At 46.3% G+C, this 23,608-nt stretch overlaps 1 protein-coding gene across 1 annotated transcript in view; it reads right to left on the bottom strand.

Annotated features, from left to right (window-relative positions):
* Positions 1 to 23,210, bottom strand: part of Elovl5 (ELOVL fatty acid elongase 5) — a 60,679-nt gene extending 37,469 nt beyond the window's left edge. Inside the window, exon 1 of the mRNA XM_055598725.1 lies at positions 23,077 to 23,210. The gene's annotated coding sequence lies outside the window, so the exon portion shown is untranslated. The remainder of the gene's footprint in view (positions 1 to 23,076) is intronic.
* Between the last annotated feature and the right edge of the window lie 398 nt (positions 23,211 to 23,608).

Raw genomic sequence — 23,608 nt, 5'->3', positions numbered from 1 at the left:
AGACAGACAGACAGTTAGACACAGACAAGCCTGACTACCTGGCAGGTGACAGAAATAAAATGGTACATAATATCCTACTTAATTTGGAAAAGCTATCACACATTTCCTTGTGCGCATAAATCTGAAGAGAGCTGAAACTGTTAAAACAGCAGCATGTCTAAAAAACTTGTCATTTCCTCCAGTGATTTCTGTCATACACACAAACAATGTAATAATATATTCCACCAGGCTGGAAATAGCCAGCCTGGGCTGCTGTAACAGACACTGAAGACTAGATGGCTTGTTAAACCATTTCTTTCTTGTACTTCTGGAGGCTGCAATGTCCAGACCCTTGTGTATTTCTTTTTTGTTGTTATTTTGTTGAGAATGCATCTTGCTACATAACTCTGGCTGGCCTGGAACTCACTCTGTAGACTGAGCTGGCCTTGAACTGAGAGGTCTGTGTGCCTCTAGCCTCTGGAGTGCTGGGATTGAAACTGTGCTCCATCAGAGCCAGTTCCTTTTTTTTTTTTTTAGCATTTATTTTTAGTTATGTGCATGTGTGTATGCTTGTGTGTGGGTAAACACACATGCGTGCAGGTACCCACTAAAACCAGAGGCACGAGACTGGAGCTAGAGTCAGAGATTGTGAAGCACCCGGAATGGGCGATGGGAACTGAATCTGGGTCCTCCAGAAGAGCAACATGGGCTTTTCACAACTGAACCATAGCTAAACCCCCAATGATATATATATATATATATATATATATATATATATATATATATATATATTAGATACAATCTCCCTTTTTTGTAAAGGCGTGTTACAGATACTCGCTTGTTAGCTGGCTTTTGGAAATGTGGACTATTGTTTTTTAAAAAATCTTCAGAGAGAGAGGAGTCCTCTGAAACAATAGTAAATTTGGTCTGTGAGAGAGGGTCATAGGTCCATTTTTCAGCCAAATGTTTTAAGAGGACACCACTCTCCTGGTTGGTTTCCTAACTGTGTACACAGGTTCCTGCAGGAGCGGGGCCTTGGTGACCAACAGCTGAGTCAGCCAAATTCCGTTTATGTCGTTCTTTCTCACAGGAACTGAGGCAGTATAAAACAGCTTGATTTTTCCAATCCTTGGGCAGGTGCTGACAAACAGGAAAACATTTTGACTTGATCATAGAGGAATTGTATAACTCATGTCAGAAGATACACCCTGAAGCGTCCTCTACCTGATACATATAGAATAACGAAGTGGCTTGGAACACACAGCTTTAATTCATAACCAAGTAACTTCTACCCAGGTCAAAATAGCCTCAACAGTGACAACTGGTCCTCTGTCTGAGAATGATCTCACCGTAAGAAACTGTCTAGCAGGTAGAGAGACGCATCAAGCACAGCCTGCAACCTTGTGGGCTGTAGTGCTTTGCTAACGGGTCAAGATGGTTTCATTACGAAGCCTGATGCTCCTCCTTTGGTAGCTCCGGCTTCAGGACGGAACTATCAGTAACAGAAACACACCAGTCACTATCCCAGCAGTAGCTACCACTGAGCACTTAGGACCAAGCACGATACCGCATGAACTGCCCTCAATAATCCTATGATTTTTTTTTTTTTTCTTATTTACAGAAGTGGAGGCTCACACATTAGAAACTGCAGAGCCTGTACTGGGTGGAAAACAGATCCAACCCTAGCTGCTGAGAGAATGGACCACTCTTGGAGTGGACCTGGGTCCCATTCCCAGCACCCACAACTGTCCATAACTCCAGTCCAGGGGAATCAACACCCTCTTCTAGCTTCTGTGGGCACTGTGTACACATGGTGCACAAATACACATGGAGACAAAACACCCTTTCACACAAAATAAATACAGTGTAATATGAAGGATGTAACAACCAGTCATAATTCTATGGTCCTAATGGTGCTGTCTCCCAAGAACTTTGTAAAACCCAAGTATTCCCACCTGTATTATCACACAGGGAGGCCACTTTCTTTCCTTTTTTTGAGAGAGACAAGACTTTACTATATTCCCCTTTGCTGTACAACAGGCTAGCCTTTACCTCCCAAGTGCTAAGACGGGGACTGGGAACTCCTCTGGAAAGTCCCAACCTAGGTTAGGTCCCACTATCTAATCATACTTCAGAAACAAACTAGTGAACACAAAGGCAAACCCTGTGGCTATCTGATCCACCATGAGCATACAAAGGATGCCCACTACACTTCCATTGGGTTACACGGTAAGCTGAGTAGTAACACTAGAAAGCAGACTGGGAACACAACAGGGTTGACCAGTTGGCCAAAGGGGCCAGCAGCTACGGCTGACTCAGTTTCCCTTGCCTTAATCAGAGTGGGCAGGAAATAACTCAGGTTTACTGTCCACTGCTTCAACTGAACCCCTCAAAGCAGGAGGTCACCTCACCAAGCCTCTCACCTTGCTGCCTTTAAACCTTGGGGTTCTCATCTGTGCACTGCAGACAGCTGGGGTGATTTCATTTAGGTGAGCTTATGGTTCCACAGGCATTCTAACACAGGGTCCCACTAGTCATCCTGAAACTGGACACCCCTCTCTCTCTCTTTAAGCATAAGTTCCTGCCAGTCCTTCCCCTCCTGAGCCCTTCAGGGATTCAGTCTGCTTTGGAGGAATGTCTCCAAAAGATCCATACCTTTGGTTCCACCCTTGCAGCTTTGCTTTTCTAGTCGGGCTGGATCCCAGCTAGCCATTCCAGCAATACTCCTGATGCCACACCCAGGGAGGCTTACTCCCAGCAAAAATAATTAGCAGAACCACACTTCTGCAGAGCTCAGTGTCCATACGAATAGCAGTCTGTCTTCAAACATCTCTCTGCACAACAGAGTAGATGAGCCACAGAAACACTGCCCATGCCCTGTATGAAAGCCTCAGCAGGCAAGTCTGTGGAGGTACGAATGGGGTAAGTGAGGTGAGCGCCGAGAGGGGAAGAGCCATGCTACAGGGTCTCCTCTGGGAAGAAGGAATGTTTTGCAGTAAGACAGTATAGTCTATGGAACACTGCGGACACAGCAAACCCCACCGTACTAATACTCTAAAACCATTCACTGTATACTAGGAAAACTTCAGCAGAAAATCATGCATTGAAAAAATTCCCTCTCCCCCCACTCAAAGCGTCCATGCCAAGACAACCTTTTTCTTTTTAACTGGCAGAATAACTATACACTTACGAGGCAGAGTGTGGCATTCTGCACGTATACACAGCATGTGATGCCAGTCACGGTAACCACCTGCATCACCTCAGACATACCACTCTGAAGACACTCAAGAGCTTCTCTAGTGGCTGTTACGTTATACACTTCACCGCTGTCAACCATGGCTATTCTGTGCTACAGAACATGACACATTATTCCTCCTGCCCAACTGCACCTGTGAACATTCTCTTCATGTCTCTCTCCCACCCTCATTCCTAGCCCTTGATAACCCCACCAGCACTTTATCCTATGAGATTTGCTTTTTAGCTTCCTTGTCTACACGAGGGCACGTGGCAACTGTCTTTCTGTGTGTGACTTATTCCTCTGAGCATAATGTTCTACAGTTCAATCCATGTTATAAAGAGGCTAAATAGAATTAGGCCATGGGAATATATCCTGTCCCCTTTATTCAGCTCAGCTGATGGACAGGTTGGGTATTTCTACTTCCTGGCTTTTATGGATAGTGCAGGAATAAACTACCAAGTACAGGGTCTCCTCAACATACTATTTTCTTTATTATGCATACCAGCAGGTTGCTGACCTGTTTTATCAGTGTTTTTTCATCCCTCTACTTTTGCCTACATGCCTCTCCTTTCAAGAACTCCTTCATATCCCATTTCCCACGATACCTTTACCACCTCTCCAAAAGCTGTGTAAACCCTACCCAACCTTGAAAAATCACCCCACAAACTGTTTGTTGACCAAGGCTCAATTTCAATGTTCACAGTCAGACTTGCTTTTCATTTCCTGTCTCTCCAGTTCCATTCTCATCAATAAAGCAAACTAGACAGTAAAATATACCTACTACGGTACATCTGATGTTGACAGATGAACAAGATAAGCCTTCAAGAAACTGAGGTCAGTAATGAGGCTAGGATATGTCATAAAGAGCTGTTGTTAAGGAGAACCATTCAAACTGAAGAAAACACTTCTCAAGGGACTGTCCCGGGTACAGAGAGCTCAACCCCTCAACAACAAGAGCAAGATTTCTCAATTTAAAACACTGGAAATGCTCACTTCTGCACATGCGCTACAACTGGAATGAAACAAAGATCAGCCAGGCCCCTGTGCAAGGCCAACACTCATCTGTAAAACATTCCTTATTTACGTTAGTCCTTTTTTCCAAAGGTGGGCAAACAACCAGACAGTTCTCAAAAGTAAGTGGCAAAGTACACGAATAAAACCTTGGTGACACCAAGGGAGCTGAGAAATCACTTCCCGTCAATCAGAACGGCAGTGATTAAAAAGATAAAAGCAAACACTGGTGTGGAAGGAAAAAGGGAATGCTAAAAACACTCTTGGAAGGAAGCTAGCAAACGCCGTCACTAATAGAGAACAGCAAGAAAGAAGTTCCTCAAAAGACCAAACTCAGAACTACCAATATGAGCTGGCAAGTCCACTCCTGGGCGTGTCTCCAAAGGTAATGAGTTAATGATGCCACAGAGCTGAGAATTGAGCTGGTCATGGAGCGCTGACACTCTGCATGCAGGATGGGTTGGACGGCCTAGGCTGCATCCTCAGACACAGGCATGCACGCATGCAGGATTACAAGACAGGAAACCAGGAAACCCAAGAGATATAACTGCACATGCATGCTCGCAAGAACAGAATCCACAAGAGCTAATGCAGGGAATCAACTGAACAAGTCAGGCACAGCAAGAAGACAGCTACTCGGTGTTTTCACTCACAGGGTTTTAAATGTTGATCTCACAGAAAAAGAAAGGCAGAAAGGTAGAGGGTGGGAAGTCGATGGATCCCTGAGGCTGCACTGTTGACACAAGCTCGCTATGTCAAGGAGGCCAATGTCTCACACCCCCGGGAATGGGTCCTAGAGTAAGGCTGCTGAATGTGCGGAAAGTATGCACCACAGCTTCTTCTCTGGGATGACTGCAGCCTGCCGACTACTGCCCAGTTGAGACCTGCCAAGTTTCGGGACTGCTGCTGGTCTCCATTATCATGCATGTCCTGTCTGATCCCAGATTCTCTCTCTCTCTCTCTCTCTCTCTCTGTGTGTGTGTGTGTGTGTGTGTGTGTGCGCCTGCCATTTATTGAGTCCCTAGTTTCACTCCCTGGTGCTCCCATCAGGTCAACTGAGTAGCAGCAGGTGGCAGAGGGGACAGAAGCAGACTGGATTCTAGGTACCAAAGTACAGTTAGGTGGAGAGAATACCTTCAGGGTGGCTGTAAATTCACAATAATCTATATGCACTTTAAAGTAACCAGAAGAATTTGAAGGTTTCCAACACCATTTGATCATAATATATTTATTCGCATGCATATAGAGAATAGATACAATATTCTCTCTAAATATGTACAATAATTAGGCATTAATTAAAACTTTAGAAAATAACCAGGTACTCTTCAGCTACTAAAATTCATTTAAAAACAACAACAACAACAAAACGGACTTGGCTGGTATCGGGGGTCCCTGAGGAGAAGTCTTAAACAGCAGTTTCCTTGATACTGAAACATTCCCTCCTACAAGAAAGCTTAAGCCAGAAAATAACTCAAAGCCACTTCAGGAAGTCCCCGAAAATGACAGGGATTCACTAGACCCCTCCGCCTCCAAGGAGACAAGTTCCCAGGAGACAGGCTCCAAAGGAGACTTTAAGACAAGCCTAACCACTTGGAGGAAGTGGGAATAAGGGTGCTGCCTGGAAGGGCTGATGGAATTGGCACGGCCACCTGGAAAGCCACACAACCTGGAGAGCTGTCCAAAGGGTTTGCAGTGTGCTTCGCATTTCCAGCGCTTTTTTGCTTTTTGAGCTGCCGACATTCTGGGATGGGCTTTGGCGATGGAGCTGTCTCTGAGTCATCTCTGCCCCTGTAAGTAATTACAGTGAAACTCTCTCACCAAGAGAGAGTTCACCAAGTTGGACTTTGTTGGTAACTGTACTTTGATCTGTCCTGGGCTTCCTAAGTAGGGTGAGTAGACTGTGTGTGTGTGTGCGTGCAAGAGAGAGAGAGAGAGAGAGAGAGAGAAGACAGACAGACAGAACATCTCAGGAAAAGTTTGTGTCACAAGAAGCAGGCAGATCTCTGTCTCAAAAATGAACACACACACACACAAAAAAAATCATTAAAAAAAAAAGGTCATTCAGTTCCTCAGTTACCTTAGTCCCTTTCCAAGTCTTGGTGACAACGTGTAGCTGGTGACTACTAGACTGTAACACAGAGAATTAACGGTTAACCATTTACACAAAATAAGATCAAATAAGATCAAAATATTTACACAAAATATAAAACTGCTGCGGCAGTTTTATATCACACCATATGCATTCTCCAACATCAACAGTAAGAGACACCAGGCCTGAATAAGAAATAAGATTATGTATTTTTAAGCAATTTTCAGCCAACTTTAAAGTCCAAAGATTATAAAAGTCCAACTATAAAGTCCAAAGATATCCCACAGGAAGGTAATAAAATAAAAAATAAAAATGAGATGAAGACTGAAAAACAAAAACCATTACTACTATAATGACATTAATCTTTTTGTTTGTATTAGGAGCTGTGCTGACTCCTTCCCCCAAGGTTTTATTTCCAAATGATACTGAAAATTTAGTTTCTAAACTTAAATATCCATCCCCCCCTAAAAAGAATGAGGGTTCTTTTAAGGTTTATTTTATTATTTGTGAGGTGTGTGTGTGTGCGCACGCACGCTCACGCCTACAGAGGCCAGAAGGTTTGAGATCCCCTGCAGCTGATCTTGGAGGTGGTTATGAGCTTCCTGACACAGAGGCTGGATGCGCTGGAAACCAAACTCTACTCCCCTGCGCAAATAGCAAGTGGCCGTAACTGCTCAGCTATCCTTTAAGCCCCAAGAATGATTTTTAATACCTTACCTAAATCACTTTCCCCTGGCGAGACTGCCTTGACAGGCCACAGGGGAAGAGAACTTGTTCTGCCCTGATGCAACTTGAAGAGCTGGGGTAGGTTTGAAAGGAAAAAGGGGTTGGGGGAGGGGAAGAGAGGGTGTGCCTGGGAAGGGAGGAGGGAAGGGGCTACAAGGATGTAAAGTGAATAAAATAAATAAATGAGGGGGGAAATGCAGTTTAAAAACTGAACACTTGAATACTTTAAATTCACTAATCACTTTGAAAAAAGCTAGCAATGATAGAACTTGAATATGTTATAATTAAAGGTACTTGTGAGAGAATCACATTCTTACCAGTTCCCTACTGACTCAAGTTGCATATATACGATTATGAAAAATTCAACTTTGAAGTGGGCTGATCTTCACATTACTGTGTGGGCCTAAGACCTGAAAATCCTTTTTAGTAAAAAGCACAATTAACTCTTGTGGGTTAGGACACTCTTGGGTAGTTCCTTGAGCTGAGTCACATTAGCAAATGCATTCTTACTGCAAAAAGAGTACATTCAAAGGAGGAGGAGGAAGAAGGCAATTACATGCATGCAAGAAAATACTCTATTGCCAGGCATGGCGGTGCACACCTATGATCCCAGCACTCAGGAGTCAGAGGCAGGTGGATCTCTTGAGTTTGAGGACAGCCTGGTCTACAGAGCTAGTTCCAGGAGAGCTAGGGTTATACAGGGCTGTCTGGAAAAACCAAAAAGAAAAAAGAAAAGAAGGTGCTTTAATAAAGTTAGTTACTTTGCATGCTAACTTAATAAAATTTTCAATTTAAAAAGAATCTATTCAATTACTAAGCACTGCATACTTAAAATTCTCATATTCAAACATATATATGTACTCTTTTGCAAGATGGCAGCGTCATGAGCGCATCCGAATGCACACTCCCTGCTGTGCCGGGCATTGCACATGCCTTGCTATGAACAAGAGCTTGGAATGTTTGCCACCAGGGCACAGGCACAGAAAAGTCAGCTGCGTGGTTCTCAACACAAGATGCTTTCTTAGTTTGGAAAATGTTACAGTGTGATGCCTATGAGCCAGGTACATTATCATATTAAGGGAAAACAATGATTTGAAGACAGAAATCTTGACTGTTCGCAGAAAACAATACAGCTGACATATTGGCAGTGAAAAGCAGGCCCTCTCCGTGTCCTAGCTCAGCCTGCCTGTGCTCAGCCTAAGCTTGCAGCATGACCGGGGTTGGGGGAGGTGGGGGATACGTTGTGGGGGGGGGGTTCTGGCTCATGGAAGTTCTAATCACTGTAAATGACAGCTCACTGTCTGCAACATAGAAATCCTATTTAAACAAACCAAAAGGCCAAATAAAGAGAGAACAGAAAATCTGGCTCATCACCTAAGAGTGAACTGGCTCTCGTTTCAAACCTATTTCCCTTTCTGGAGATGAAAGGGAAAGAAAGATGATTGTAATTAAAGTCATTTTCATGTGTGGCACATGCAACTACTTTATTAATAACATCTCCAGACAGATAGAAAGGCCATGTGGTGCCAGAGAAAATAAGTTCTAATGCCAAAAACACTACGGTCGCTCTAAAACAGCTTCCTCTCCCGTTCCTTGCCAATCACTGGTTCTAATCACTACATCAATTTAATTATGGAGAAACAAAAGGATTTAGAAACCAAGAATTTAAAAACAGATGTAAAAATGTAGCAAGCAGCACCCGTCTCCCTCCGCCCACAAGTCGTCAAGCTCTGAGTTCTTCCCTCCCTCACTCGATCTGTAAGGTTAGACGACAACGAACCCAGAGAGCAGAACCTGTGACCTTGGAGCTGCTCAGAGAGGGGAGGCACAGAGTCAGAGAGGCTGCTGGGAAAACCTCACAGCACACTGAACAAAAGCAGCAAAGAGCCACAGAACTGCCATTTGCCATTAGAACCTTACTAATTAAATTTCATTTACTTACTTTCGAATTAAAAAGAAAAAAAGAAATTAGGGGTACTGACATCAGAAGTGAGGCTGCAGATGTGGCCCGGTATCTAAGCAATACAGGCTTTTGCCTCTGACCCCCAGTGGCCTTGGCTGGCCCACCGCAGCAGCTGCATTCTCTGGCTCAAGATGTGGAAATCAGAAGGAAGGGCTGCAGGACCAAGGTCTTCTAGCACGTGGGGGAAGCATCCAAACCAGAACAGAGTCAGCTCCTTCTGCCGGCAAGGACACATTTTTCTTACATCATTTGACAAGGATGAGTTTGAGCAAGAACCATCACTGACAGGGGTGTGAGGCCAGCCTTTAAAGGTAGGCATCAGATTTCACAGACTTCCGACAAAGCCATGCAGCCTGCAAAGCCACTGACTAAATGGCTCAGAATGTTAGTAATAAAGTCTGTCTACAGACAGTATGTTCACCACAAATGCTACGCTGTAATCTTATTCTAGTGGTTTCTGATCACTGTGAAGGGAACAGAGAGCTTCCCCCGGTTGGAGGTAGTGCAATAGGGCAAGATCCACATCAGAGGTTGGGTAGCACCCAGTTCTCAGCCCCTGGGGGTGAGAGTCACATGTCAGATACCCCGTATATCCGATATTTATATTATAATTCATAACAGTAGTACAATTAGTTCTGAAGTAGCAATGAAACAATCTTACGGTTGGGGGTCGGCGCACCATGAGGAATTGTATTAAAGGGTCGCAGCGTCAGGAAGGTTGAGAGCCTCTGGTCTGGATGGTCGTAAGAATGAATGAGCCAGAGGGAAGAGAAAGTAGCGCGGCTCTGCTCTTGTGGGACCTGCTGTCCATATGAGTTTAGCTAACTCAAAATTCTAACAGTGTGTTGGACTGAGGGTGGGTATCCTATATAGCAACACATAGACACTTAGATTGGAGGCGGCTTCCTGGGGTAAGTGACATCCCGAACTGAGAGCTTAGGCAGGCTGGACTGCTGGCAGAAAGGGGAAAGAGTGTTTCAGGCACAGGCTAAAGGCATAACTAACTGAGAAACCAGGAAGTGAGAGTCCAGGCTGACTCAAAATGTAAGAGAAGCCCATTGTAAAGAGAGAGAAGACTCCGGCCAGGCGTGGCTAAACATACCTTTAACCCCAGCAGCTAGGAGGCATAGGCAAGGAGATCTCTGTGAGTTCAAGGCCAGCCTCTTCTAGAGTTCCAAGAAAGCCAGCAGGGCTACAGAGTGAGACTCTGTAGGAGGAGAGAGGGAAGGAGACAAGGAGGGAGGAATTAAGACTCACATATCGGGGCTGGAGAGATGGCTCAGTGGTTAAGAGCACTGTCTGCTCTTCCAAAAAACCTGGGTTTAATTCCCAGTACCCATATGCAGCTCACAAATGTCTGTAACACAAGTTCCAAGGGATCTGACACCTTCACACTAATGCACATAAAATAAAAATTAAAAAAAAAAAAAGACTCATATATCCCTGCCCATGCAGGACAGCCAAGGCCTCTGAGATAGGTGAGCCAGTGTACACATTTCTCCTAGAAAAACTGCGCTCGAGGCCGAGACGATGGCGAGAGGCCAGTGTGGCAGAAGTGGACAAAGACTGGAGCTCACCCAGGGCACAGACCTTCAGTGCTCGCAAGCTTCCGCCCTCGAGATTCATGGGCCACAGAGAAGCTGACAGACTGACGGACAGGGCAAAGCTTTGTATCAAGACGGAGCCAAACTACTCCACACTTGGCGAAACTCAAGCCAGAGGCTCCTGCTTCCACTCCCTAGAGCGGCCAGAGGCTGCAGCTGCGGCAGGAGACAGAAAAGGGACAGCACTCCATCTGAGTCAGGAGGCTTGATAAGTTCTTCAAATGTATCTGAAAGCAATCACCTTGGAGGTCTAATGATAAAAGACTTCAGCACCATGAGCTTGATATTATTCTCACTTTCAGTTTAGTTTGGCCCAAAGTTTGCGCTTTGGTTTTAATAGGGAACCAATAAAACATTGGTTTAAAGATTTAAAAAAAAAAAAAAAAAAAAAGAGGGAGACTATAATGTATAATGTAAATTACAAAAAAACTAATTTAGGCTAAACATAGGAAGAAACGGAAGGGGGGTTATCACAACAGGCAATCACTCCTATAAACATTTCTAAAAACATTTACTCTGAATGGCAGCTGCTCCACACATCTGTTAAACACACCTCTTTCCTGCATTCAGGCTTGAGTCATGCAGACTGACGGACATACAGCAGGCAGATTCAAGTTTTCTCTATGACCCACCTTCTTAAACTAGAGGTCACATAATTGAACACTAAAGTCATGAAAACAAAAAAACAAAAACTGGTAACCGTAAAACGTTTCTGAATGCAGAGTCACCAAGCCTTAATCCCACATCAAAAGTGTAATAAATCCAAGGCGATTCTGCCTGAGCCCCACCCCCTGCTCCATACCCCTTCACTGCAGCCTTGGTTCTGAACACGCGTGAACTTGGCAATGCCCGCACCATGATGCCTCCCAATCCCAACCAATGCTGCCTCAAACACCTCAGAGCTCAGACTCAAGACTACCGCACATCTCTGCCGTACACACAGTCTCCTCCTCTTACAGTACTTTACTTGCGGAGAACAAAGATGTTTACTACTTTCCTACTGTCACTCCTCAGCACGTAAATACCAAACCAGCCTGTCCTTGGATTCTACGGTTTTAGTGTATCCAATTTTAAAAACTGCTGTTGAAGCTACTGACTTGGGTTTCATTAACACAAAAACAAACAAACAAAAATCACTGAATGAATTTTGGCTTGGGAGGAGGACAGATTTCCAATAATTTCCAAGTTGTCTTACATTAACTTCTGCCTCTTTGTACTACATACTTATGCAAAGCAGACTTCTCAGGCCTGCTGATTACATAATCAAATCAATCAACTGAAAACACCGAGGTTGCTCTACAGCTGGTGCTCTTACAGCTCTTCACGGTTTCCAAGTACAACTCACACTTGCTGGAGGTACCCAGTTTTACTCACACCACAGAACTAAGGTCATGATCTCACATGCTGCTCTCCACAGTAGGCCCTTCACACAGTAGGCCCTCCACAGAGCAGGCTCTCCACACAGTAGGGCCTGCACACAGTAGGTGTGCCACACAGTGGGCCCTGCACAGCAGGCCCTCCATACAGTAGGCCCTTACTACTCTTCTCTCCAAGCTATTCTCAGGTTGGAAGAGTCAGATCAAGAGCCACCCACCTCCTTCATCTAACCCTCCACAACGGCAACAGAGTCTGCGTCTCCCAACCCCCACAGAAGTTACAAGTAGTGGCTCACTCCTATAAATCCCAGGTTGAGGCAGGAGGATTGTAGTTCCAGGCCAGCCTGGTCTATACAGAGACCCAGTTTCAACCAGAGAATAGTTCCTCAGGTGAAGTGAAGCCTGAGATCAAGCCACAAAACTTCCTCCCCCCCCCATGTAATAAATAAATAAGTTAATTAATTAACTAATTAATTAAACAAAATAGCCTGAGACCCCACTCTAGTAGCTGGTATAACTTCTGGCCAACTACGATTAACTCAGTCCTCACCCCTCACTGCAGAAGTCTCTTTTAGTAATGAATGGAGGTTAAATAACAGAGATCAAAGTACAGAGAGTAAGTGACTGTGTTGTGATTGGCTCTAAACTGGACTTCTAAATCACCTCTCCCTCAGAGGGTCAGAGTCCATCCCGGAAAAAACAGAGGGGAAGGTTCGAAGAGTCGGTGGTTGGGCTGCGGTAAAACAGTATCTTCTGGACATAGGCTGTTGTAGTCATGAGCTCACACAGCTGCGGCTGGCCTGCACACAATCAAGCTAGTCAGCATTCCAGGTGTGTGTGTGTGTGTGTGTGTGTGTGTGTGCGTGCGCGCGCGCGCATGTGTGAAGGGGGTTGGAGAGAGCATGAGGACCCACCCGGGCTGAGAGCTACTTCAGTAGATGGCTGCTGGGAAGGCAGAATCGGTTTTCAGAGATGTGGCCCTGGCGGGGAGCCTATGCTCCACTGCATGCCTTCCACACATGTGCGCACCGTGGGCACTAAGTGGACCCGGGGATGCGGTGAGGGTGGTCTGGGAAGAGGTGGAGGTATGAGCAGCCTATTCTGTATATACGTACGAAAACGTCAAGGAATAAAAGTAAACAAAATAAAAACACTAATGTCCACAGTGCCTTGTTCTTCAAATTAGCACTTCAGACACAGACATAAAGATCTGAGAAACAGTTTGTGGTATTGCTCTATTTTAATTTCTGTGCGAACCCCAGGAAGCCATTTAGGCTTCCAGCGCTGGTAGGAGAACAGACCAGGTTACTTCTAAATTCTTCCCCAGTCCCTAAGTTCTACTGATTGGTACGAGGCCATCTCCCCCTAGCAAAGCCACTGTCTGACAGACGTTGGCACCACGCCTCCACTGTACTCAGCAGGCCCTCTCAAGTGAGCTGCTCCTCCTTCAAGTCTTGCGCTATCTTGCACGGCTCAAAACCAGTTGAAATCTTAGAAAAATGCTCAGACCACTCAGAGTGGCCCCAGGGCCCACAGGGGTAGGAAGAGCCCTCCCTCACGGTTTCCTGATTCCCATTCCTCATTCCCATTCCTCTCAACCTCTCCATCCCCAGACGGCATGTCTACTTCCTCTTTCCCCCACACTGACTGCTGCTTCACCCCGGTTCTCCAATCTGATACTACCTTACCAGAGGCCTCACCCCTGAGTTCATCTGTTCATTCTGTCGGTGTCCTCCGTCAAGAGTCTGGCTGGCCTAGAATTCACTATGTGGACCAGGCTGGCCTCCCAGTGCTGGGATTAAAAATGTGTACCACCAAACCCAGCTAGGACCCATATTCCTCAGAATCTGCATCATCAATGAATTGGGTACCCTTGTGGCTACTTAGCTCAGCTCTGTCCACCCTTACCCTGGGCTAACCAATAAGGTTAAGAAGAGCGGCAAGCCTACAGTTATTCTAACAATGGGTCAGTACTTATACACCAATGTTGAGTTTATTTCTTCTTTGGGAATAGTGCCACCAGACTGTCCTACCCAGGCATGTTCAACCTCAAAACATACAAGGCTGTATGTATATATATAAACAACATCTTTAAAATGACACCCATCACCCCTGGTCCTAGGCAGATGGGATGAATGTCTAGTGATCCATACGGTCTTCGAGCCGCTGGTGTTCTACCGTCTTGGGCTAAAGACTTGGCTCAGTTCCTTCATCAGATGTGCTCCTCATCTGAAGCATGGTGTAGCTCAGTGTCCTTAGGGATCCCGGTGACTTCACACAGCCGCGTGCAGAATAAAGCACACTTGAGAAATGTTTATGCAAATATTTGCCAGATAATCGTACACTACTGCCAGAAAGCCCACGGGTTCTGAAATACAAAGAAAGTCTTGCCGGGTAGAATCTGAACAACTGTGAGAAGAAAAATACTGGCCATTCTCGTTTTAAAAGAAAACTGAGACACGCAGAGGTTCACATGTTGGGCCAAACGACCAAGGAGTCAGAACACACAGTCAGCTAGAAGAATCAAAGACAAAGTAAGGGGTTTGCTTTGGCTTTTCCGTTCTCGGTCTGCTTTGCTTTTTAAATAGTGAGAATAGATAACAGATATAAATGAGAAAACTAAATAAAACATGAAACAGAGACAGGAGCAAGAGAACATACTGGGAAAATCCATATTAAGAGGTACATGCAAGGCTAGGGAGTCAAAGAACGGACCTGAGGAGGCCTTTAGGCTGGACTAAAATGATCCTACTATCATGTCAGAATGCAACAGAACACAGGGAGACAGAAAGGAGTCATCTAACTAAACATTCTGAGAGAGTCCAAGAAGCTGACAGGGGCAAAACAGGCCTGGGTGGACCAGACCTGATGACCGACAGGGGTAAGGTAGAGTGAGTGTGGCTGATGTGAGGGGTTGCTTCCAGCTTAGTGGTTTAGGCAAACTGGTACAGACGATCCTTGCCACTAGGCTTCACAGTAAGTAGCAGAATCTGTGGTGACAGCCCACATGAGACTTAGACACGAGCACGAGAAGTTAGGAGCTGGGCGCTCAGAAGAAACAGGTGGACTAGATAGAAATAAAAAAGCTGGGAGAGGCAACCAGAGGGTGAGCAGAAACTCTGAAATCCCACCAGCAGATCAGCCGTGAGCTATGAGAGAGTATCTACAAACATTTACCTCAGTCTTATATTCGGGGGGGAGGGGGCTTTAAATTATGTCAGCCCATTCCTCAAAACCACGAGAAATTCAATTTCTGTTCTGCAGCTCAATGAAAAGCAAGTATCTGGGCCAGGGCACAGTGGTACATACATAGCTGTAACCTCAGCTGTAACTGGGAAAGTGGAAGCAGGATAAAGGTGCCCTCCACCAAACTGAGCTATCTAATGAGTTCCAGGCCAGCTTGGGCTATGCATGTCACTGTCTCAAAAGTACAACACAACAGCAGCCACCTTACCCAGAGACTGTAGCTCGGGAGCGGAGCGCTTGCATACATGACTTAGGTCCTGGGTTCAAGTCCTCGTACCACCAAAAGGGAAGGAGGGAGGGAGAGGAAGAAAGGGCCTCAGGCTTCTCCAGTCAAGGCCAACCTCCTTTGGGGTCACTATGCCCATTCCAAACCCTATTTCCTGTCTTGAAAATGAAGCCACTGTAGCATTCACAGCAGTCTGGGGACATGGAGGTCCTGATCTATCTTAGGAGTCTCATTGGAGAAGCTCCCGCCCACTCAGAGCCAACTACCTTCTTGTATGAAGAGCACTTGTAAAGAAAACAACAGCCAAAATAGTCAACTGGCATCAAGGTAACTCCAGTTGCCTCCTTTCAACAGCTGGCTTAAGAGGCTGGTCTAGGTGGGACTGAACTCTACCTCAGACATGCTGTAGACAGCTAAAACAACAGGCTGCAAAATGCAAATAGCTAGAAGACAAAATTATTCAAGACGCTTTGAAGCAGTATTTTCTTCTTTGGGTAGCTACTTAAAATTCCTATCTGATTGCTGTCTCATGGCTGATGTGATTCACTTGAATATTCAAAATAAATTCTAATGTTCTCCTCCAAGCTAATGTGTTCAAAGCGTACAAAGGCCATATTACAGTCCAAATTAAAATAAAAGAGAGGAGGGGCGTATGATCCCTCAACAGAAAATGACTCAAAAGGTTCCATTTGGGCCTAAGGCATGCAATATGAAAAATGCATTTCGTTGTTAAAATTCAACTGAACATCTCTATCTTACAGCTATGACTAGTGAGCGGAGATGAGCGCAGTACACGCAGAACTGAAATGTGCAGGATATTTTTCTGCGATGTGGTACGTTTGTAAAGCAAACATAATAGTATCCATCTCTTTTACAGATTGTGGCCCACGGTTACAATGGTTTTATTACCAGATTCCTTGTCAATACATAAGCTATCATATGACGTGTGCTTTCATTTTAGGAAGTCATCTCAGTCCTGTCAGACAAACCTACTGACTCAATGCTCACCCAGAAAGAAGATTCAGTGCTGAGAAGCCAGAGGGAATCCCAAGAAAACTGAAGGGTCAGAAAGATGCCCACGCCTGGAACACTGGCCCAGCACAGCAGCCCTTCACGGTAATGGCCCCAGAATGACCTAGTGTTCTCAAAAAAAAAAAAAAAAAAAAACCGCTCGTGACTTACACGTCCACACAAGGTACGGAAAGGACACTCTCTAGGGAATCTGAGTGTCTCTCCTAGCCAATGCAGCACACACCTTGTAAAGAATACCTAATGGGGACCAATGGCCACATCAGGACATCAACGCTGGTTCCCTAGGCCACCGTAGGATGCTAGGCTTAACACAGGCTTCTTACAGCAGCAGGGTCCTGTGTCAGCACTCTTTTTGTTTTCTTCTTCCCTTGGTACTGAGGACAGAATCAGGACGCCGGGCAAGTTTAAGCAAGCGTTCCACCACTGAGGCACTCCTCCGGTGCTGTGTTCTGACTACCCCAACTGAGGAGCCTTAAGTTTGGACTATCTAAAAAAGGAGTAAGGGAAAAAGTGAGAAGTCCCCCTCTCGAGCCCTGACCACAAGCGCTATTATTCCCTCTCCACTTCTTTGTCTAAAGCTTTGCTTGGTTACTGTCAACAGAAGCGGTATGTTGTCACTAGCCTCCTGGAATGGGAAGAGTCTCAACTCCACTTGCGTCCTCTGCCTTCTCAAGCAGGGCTGCCCATGCAGGTGACTGGCCCTTAGAGGCTACAGCATCGCAAAAACCCAGGGGACTTTGCAGCACCCGCCCGGGTTGGGGAGCTGGCTCTTCTAGCTCTGAAGCTTTGAACAGTGAGGTAACATTCCCAAACCCTATTTCTCTTGTGTGAAACTCAGGCTCTTACCTTATCAGGTCCAGTGAGTTGGAAAGGAATTCATTTATGCTAAGTACTTAACAAAAGTAGTTTATTGTTAAAACAAACAACAACAAAACACCTCCAATTGATGTGTGCCTCTGCCAGACTATGACATAATTTATTCTGCTGCACGACATCGTTTCTAATCTGCTGCTGTTATAAGCAATGCTTCAAGGCCCAAGACCTCTGTATCCTGTACAGAGGGAATTCTTTCCTGCAATAGCCGGTCAATACACCACTCAACTTTCACACAGAATACTGATGGTTCCAGGGCCATTCAATTCAAAATGGGTGAAGTCAGTATCCGAGCTCTCTACACAAGCTGGGATTCTTGGGGAGGTGGTGTAACTTACCTGCCGCAGTGTACAGACACGTGTGGCTAACTTGGAAGGCTCTGACTCTAACATGCTTCTTCCCACAGCCTTCCTTACCAGGAGGCAAAAAAAAGTGTTCTTGTAAGTATGCCTCGGATCATAAGGTGTACTTGAATTCCCAAGTTCGGTCAGAAGCAAATACTAATTTTTCAATTGTGCAAATCAACTAACAAAACAGCTGACTAGGGCATCAGCAACCTCGCTAAATATTAATTTGTTTCTTCTCCAACGAAGCAGGTGTGCTTTGAACGCCAGCCCTGGGGACGCACCATACTGCTGAAACCCCAGAGAAACACATGAGCAATTACTGAATTTGGTGTCCTCAGAGTATTCTTTAAGGAAGGAGAATTCATAACAATCACTGTGTCGCAGCATTTACTGTGCCAAGACAAAAGGAGAACAGTTCTCTTGGCTTCAGAAACTCAAAACACATCCCCGACGGGCAAATTCTCCAGGATGGTTCCCATGAAGTCGATTCAATATGGCTTCCTAGAAGTCAGTAACAAGAAATAACTGTTGACCAGGAGAAATGGAAAGGGCAATGGTGGAAATCTGCCAGTAAAAACCATAACTAGCGTGTGTGGGGATCTCTAGCCTCATTCAGTAACTAAGAATATACTAAAAAAAATTTTAAATGTTTTTCAAGAAAATGGTTGCTCTTGCTAGAAGCAAGACAGATTCAGCACTGAAAATCTTACAAGAATAACAACAAACAATAGCCTAAACCTCAAACAATGGAAGATATAGAGCCAAAAGCACTGAAGTCTAGCTTGAGGATACAGGGTATCTCTTATTGCCTGAATATAATTGCAATTGAACTCCATACACAGTAGGTGGGGAAGGAAGGAGCAGGAAAGGTAGGAATTCAGTCTCTGTATTTGTGCACCTGTGAGCTTGCGGAAGCCAGAGGATATCATTATACCATTATTCCGCTGGTGCTGTGAGCACGGATGGGTGCCATCACTCCCAGCTCCCTCCCCCAACCCCATCCCCAGCCATGAGTCTCTGAGTCTCTAAGAGAGAGAGAGTCTCTAAGATAGAGAGAGTCATCTCTCTATCCTGGAATTTAAATCTCTAAAAACTCACCAAGTAGGGTTTTAAACCCAGGGACCATACAATGCTTAAAGTGCATGACCTCAAGTCAACTAAAAATGTCCCCAGGGGAAGAACATGCCAATGGGGACCAAAAAGTTTGGTGACAGTAACATTTATCGATTGAAATCAGGGCCTGGGAGGGAGGGTCCTATCACAGAAACTCAGTATTTGCTCATATGTGTTTCCTTAGAAATTTGCTTCATGAGGCTGACACATCTCCTAGATCAATGCTTCAAGCTCCGAAAGACAAAAACAGCAGCAGTTTGCTTTCACTGCTGCAATTTCTACCACCAGTTGTCACGCCTTTCTGAGACCTAAAAGATCTCAGTTTTCATTCTCTGGCTACTGCCAAACAGAAACAAAGGGTTTATTCTTGCAAAAATGAAACTAAGAAACGTTAACCTTTCATTTTTAAAGGAAGAATGAGAGACCAGTGCTCGAAGCTAATTTCTCCTGTTTGGAGGAATATGAAGATGAGGAGCCATGCAGTCACTTCTACACAGCAATGCCTTTCCAAACTTTAACCAACCCTGACTAGCACGTGTGCTCTACTCAAACCCTGCATTTCCAGCCTGTGTTGTTTTTCCCAGTCTGTTGCATGTACTATAATGTGAGGTTGGCCAGACTGTTACCTCTTAGCATTCTCAGGACCTCCCCACATTCCAAGCCTCCGTCCTCGTCAACCCATCCTATATACACTGACAAGACTCCTATTTCTTACGCACGGCACTCCACATACTTCTTCTGGCTAAAACACCTTGTAGTGTTCTGTTACCGAACATCTCGGGAGAGAAAACAGGACCTGGCATCAGAAACATCTAAGGCTGCATGAGTTGTGTGACCTTGGGCAAGAATCTCAGCTGAGCGTCTTATAAAGTGAGAATGCTCTGGTATCGATTAATAGGGCCTGAGGTCCGCCCTCAGGAAGTGATCTAGAGGTACGCCACAACAACCCAATAACTAAGCTATTAGTTATGATGGCAGTGGCGGACTAATGCCGTACTTCTGCTGTCTCTAACAGCCTCGGTCACCTGCACTTCCTTCTTGCCCAATGACTCCACACTTGTCCGCTCTCCAAACCTCCTCTAACTAATTTTCGACATCCGGGTGTTAATGCAAGCTCTTCCTAAAGGCGCAGCAGCCAAATAGGTGAGATAAGAGCCAACCCACTGTTGGGATAGATACCAGAGATCCTTCCGTCTCAGTTGTTGCTTAAAGGGGCCAAAGCTTAATTATCTATATCTTAATAATTGTTAGAGGACTGAAATGAAATAGAGCAAAGGTCTTGCTTTCAAGGCCTTTAGAGAGGTGTGAGGTTAAGCTTATTGGAACTGGGTTGTGCTTCCTGCATCAACAGCATCCTGAGCAATTCAGTGTTGCTAGGCACTGCACTATCTGACAGGTAACTGTGTCACGAAGCTTTCCCAATACATGTAGGTACCTGTCTCAAAAACCTACCTCACTGCTTCACTCATCTTTGGATCCAAACACCCCATCCATGCACACATGTAATACAAACCAGCTTACGGAAGTCAGTGAGTTAATAAAAGTGAATCACGGACTGGGGGCATACCTCAACCGGTAGAACGTTTGCCTAGCATACTGAAGCCCTGGACTCCATGCCCAGCACAGCCCAAACCAGATGTGCTGCCGTGCACCTACAGGATCAGAAACTGAAGGCTCAGAAACCTCAGAAATCCTTACACTGCGGCCATGATATGAGATCCTGTCTTAAAACAAATGAATCGAGTAGAAGATAAATAAAAGAACGTATTTCAGGCAGATTTGAGAAACAACAAATATGACTCCTGGATGGCTTTAGACAGCGCTTTAAGTACACGGTTGGAATTTTTCTAAGTTACCAAACAGCACGATTACATAAATGACATGTAGCTGTCCAGACAAACAATCCAACAACACAAGGATGCAGTGAGGATGGGGATGCAGCTGAGGATGGAGCTGCGTGAGTTTGGAAAAGCCAGCATCTCTAGGCCTTCGCTCCAGGTTTTTGTTTCGGTTTAGTTTGGTTGGTTTTTTGAGACAGCGCTTCTCCGTGCAGCCCTGGCTGTCCTCGAACTAGCTCTGTAGACCAGACTGGCCTTGAACTCACAGAGATCCACCTGCCTCTGCCTCCCTAGTGCTGGGATTAAAACAAGAGCACCACCACGGCTACTGCTGCCACCACCACCCAGCTGCTGGTTCCAGGGTTTGTTTGTTTAACAAACAAAAAGGTGCATGATGAGACTCCCATGTATGTGGAAACAAACACTGAGCAAATCGGTTCTCTTACAGCTAAGTTCAGGAAACAGGGTTGAAGGGGTAGCTCAGAGGCAGTGTTTACTGGGCATGTGTGAAATTCTGGGTTCAACTCTCAGCATCAGGAAAGGCAGGGCCAAGAGGCATGAGACGGAGACAGACAAGTGAATGGGTATGAAAGGGAATGCATGCAGGGAAAGACAGGTAACTACGGGGAGGTGGTAGATGTTATTGTGAGCTGGGGAAGGTTAGTGGTGGAGAAACAGGCAACACATCTACTCTGCTACAGTTCCTGAAAGACATGGCAGGCAATTCTGCCTTGATCTGTCTGTATATTTCAAGTTAGAAATAAGGCACAAAGGTGAGAGCTTCCCCTCTAACAGCAGCACAAGCAGTAATTATGGCTAAGGCGGAGCAGGAAGTGCTGGAGGAAAGACTTCTGCAAACAAGAGACATCCAAAGGCCAAGGTCCTGGCCAAGAGAAACACTGTTAATCCCAGGAAAGGAAAAGGAAACATTTATCAAACCACTATTTAGCAGACCCCCTCTTGAGTTCTTTCATTTATATTCTCTTGAAACCGAGTAATAAATCAGGAACATGGAAGCAGGTTGATTGACAAGGAAACTGAGCCAAGTAAGTACAATGTTTGAACTTACTAGATATCTACTTTGAAAAAGCCAACAGTCATGCATCTCCTCATTTTTTTTTTTTAAGTTCACATTCTGTGAAAGTATATAACATTCCCCCTTTTGTCTTCAGTTCGAAACTGAAAGACGAAAAGAAAATGCAAAATGAGAGGGCGCGCTGTACAAGCTCCTGGCATCAACGTTATCACCAGGAGGGGAAAAAAAAAATCTCAAAAGTAGCATTTCTTTCAAGGTCAGGGCTGACTAGATAGACGATCCACTCGTGCCCAACCACAGATGGAAATCTAAGGTGTACATTCACCTAAGACAAACCAGCTGTATCTCTACAGACTCCGATTCAATGCTGTGGCCTGAGACTTGCAACACAAGCACAAACCAACAGGTTATAAATGCCAAGCGGCCAGGGGAACAAATTACAAAACCAACAGGCAACACTGGCCTCCCGCACAAGTGCACGAAACGTTTCCTGCCACCAGCCCTGACATTAAGAAACAGAAACACGGTCAGGGTTAACGGGGCTGGGGGTTGGGGTGGGGGACACGGACGGGATGCTGCTCGCTCCCCACAATTTTTTATCAGACACCTTTCGGGTATCCAGCTAATGAGTCACGCATTGCATTCTTTCAAACGCTCCCCAACCCCCCCCCCCCCCCCCGAGAAAATTCAGCCAATGCATCCTTCAAATTTGCCATCAAGGCGCCCGGAGACGAGCGTAACTCATCCTCTTGAGCGGGGACGCTAAGTTCAAAGGTGCCCCGGGGCTTCAAGATCATTCAAAAAGAACTCTTGCTCCGGGCGTTATTATCTCCTCCACCCCCCAGGAAAAGGGAAGGGGAAGCCTTCCTGGCAGGGAAACAATAAACGGCACTTTTCCTAAAACTCCGAGCAGCGTACTGTCCGGATCGGCAGACTCCAGGCCGCTAACCCGCAGCGCCTGCACGCGTCCCCACCCTCCCAGGGCGGGCAGGGCTCCCGATACCCACCCGGAGTGCTCGCGGGCTAGCGGGCGTCCCCGGCAGCAGCAAAGGAATGGAAAGCAGGGAGAGGCCGACGCCCGGGGCCGCCCGGACCCGCGCGGGCTCCTCCTCTGCAGCCCTCGCCGGCGCTCGGAGAAAGCCCTGCGGAAGGTCCAAGCACGCCGCCCTCCCTCCCTGCGATCCCCGCGCCTGTCAGCGCTCCAAAGCGGCTGCCACCCACGAACAGGTGCGACAGCATCCCGGCGGGGCTCCGCTTGGCCCGCGCCCCGCGCCCTCCGGGTCACGGTGCCTTGCCGCCCCCCGCCCGACTCGGACCTCTCGGCGCCGGCAGCCCGGCCGCGCCCCGGTTGGAGTTCCCGAAGCTGGAGGCTCACCCACCTTTCGGCCCGAGCGGCGCCGGGGAGCACCGAGCGGCAGCGGGACCGCGCGAGCGGAGGGAGGATGTGCAAAGCGGGCGCGGGAACAGGAGCGAGCGGCAGCCGAGATGCAAGAGGAAGGCGCCCGGCAGCTTCAACCCCGGCGTGGGCTGACCGTGACGTCACAATGGCGCGGCCAGCCAATCCCAGCCCGGAGGCTGGATCAAGCGCTATGATGTCATGCGGCCCCGGAGCCAATCCCCGGACGATAGAACTTTCGTGATTGTAAATTCCAGAATCCGATGTGGTGCGCAGCTGAGGCCGGGGTTGGTCCCCTGTGGTTCACGTGTCTCGGGGTAGTTTTTCTTGCTTCTTCCTAATAAGCCTGCGTGGGACGCAGAGCCTGCGCAATAGCCACCGTGAAGTTCTGGATGCCCTGAAATCCTTCCAGCAGCAGCTGTGGACCGCAGGGTCTGGTGGGGCGGTTTTTGGCAGGTGCCCACCCACCACTCTGAAAGGGACCCAGTCCACTGTTCTAGCGATGGACAAACTTT

The sequence above is a fragment of the Psammomys obesus genome, unplaced genomic scaffold (assembly GCF_907164565.1).
Source record: "Psammomys obesus unplaced genomic scaffold, mPsaObe1.curated_primary_1811, whole genome shotgun sequence".
NCBI lineage: Eukaryota > Metazoa > Chordata > Mammalia > Rodentia > Muridae > Psammomys > Psammomys obesus.
The sequence above is the reverse complement of the archived record's forward strand: the minus strand, read 5'-3'. Positions and strand labels throughout refer to the sequence as shown.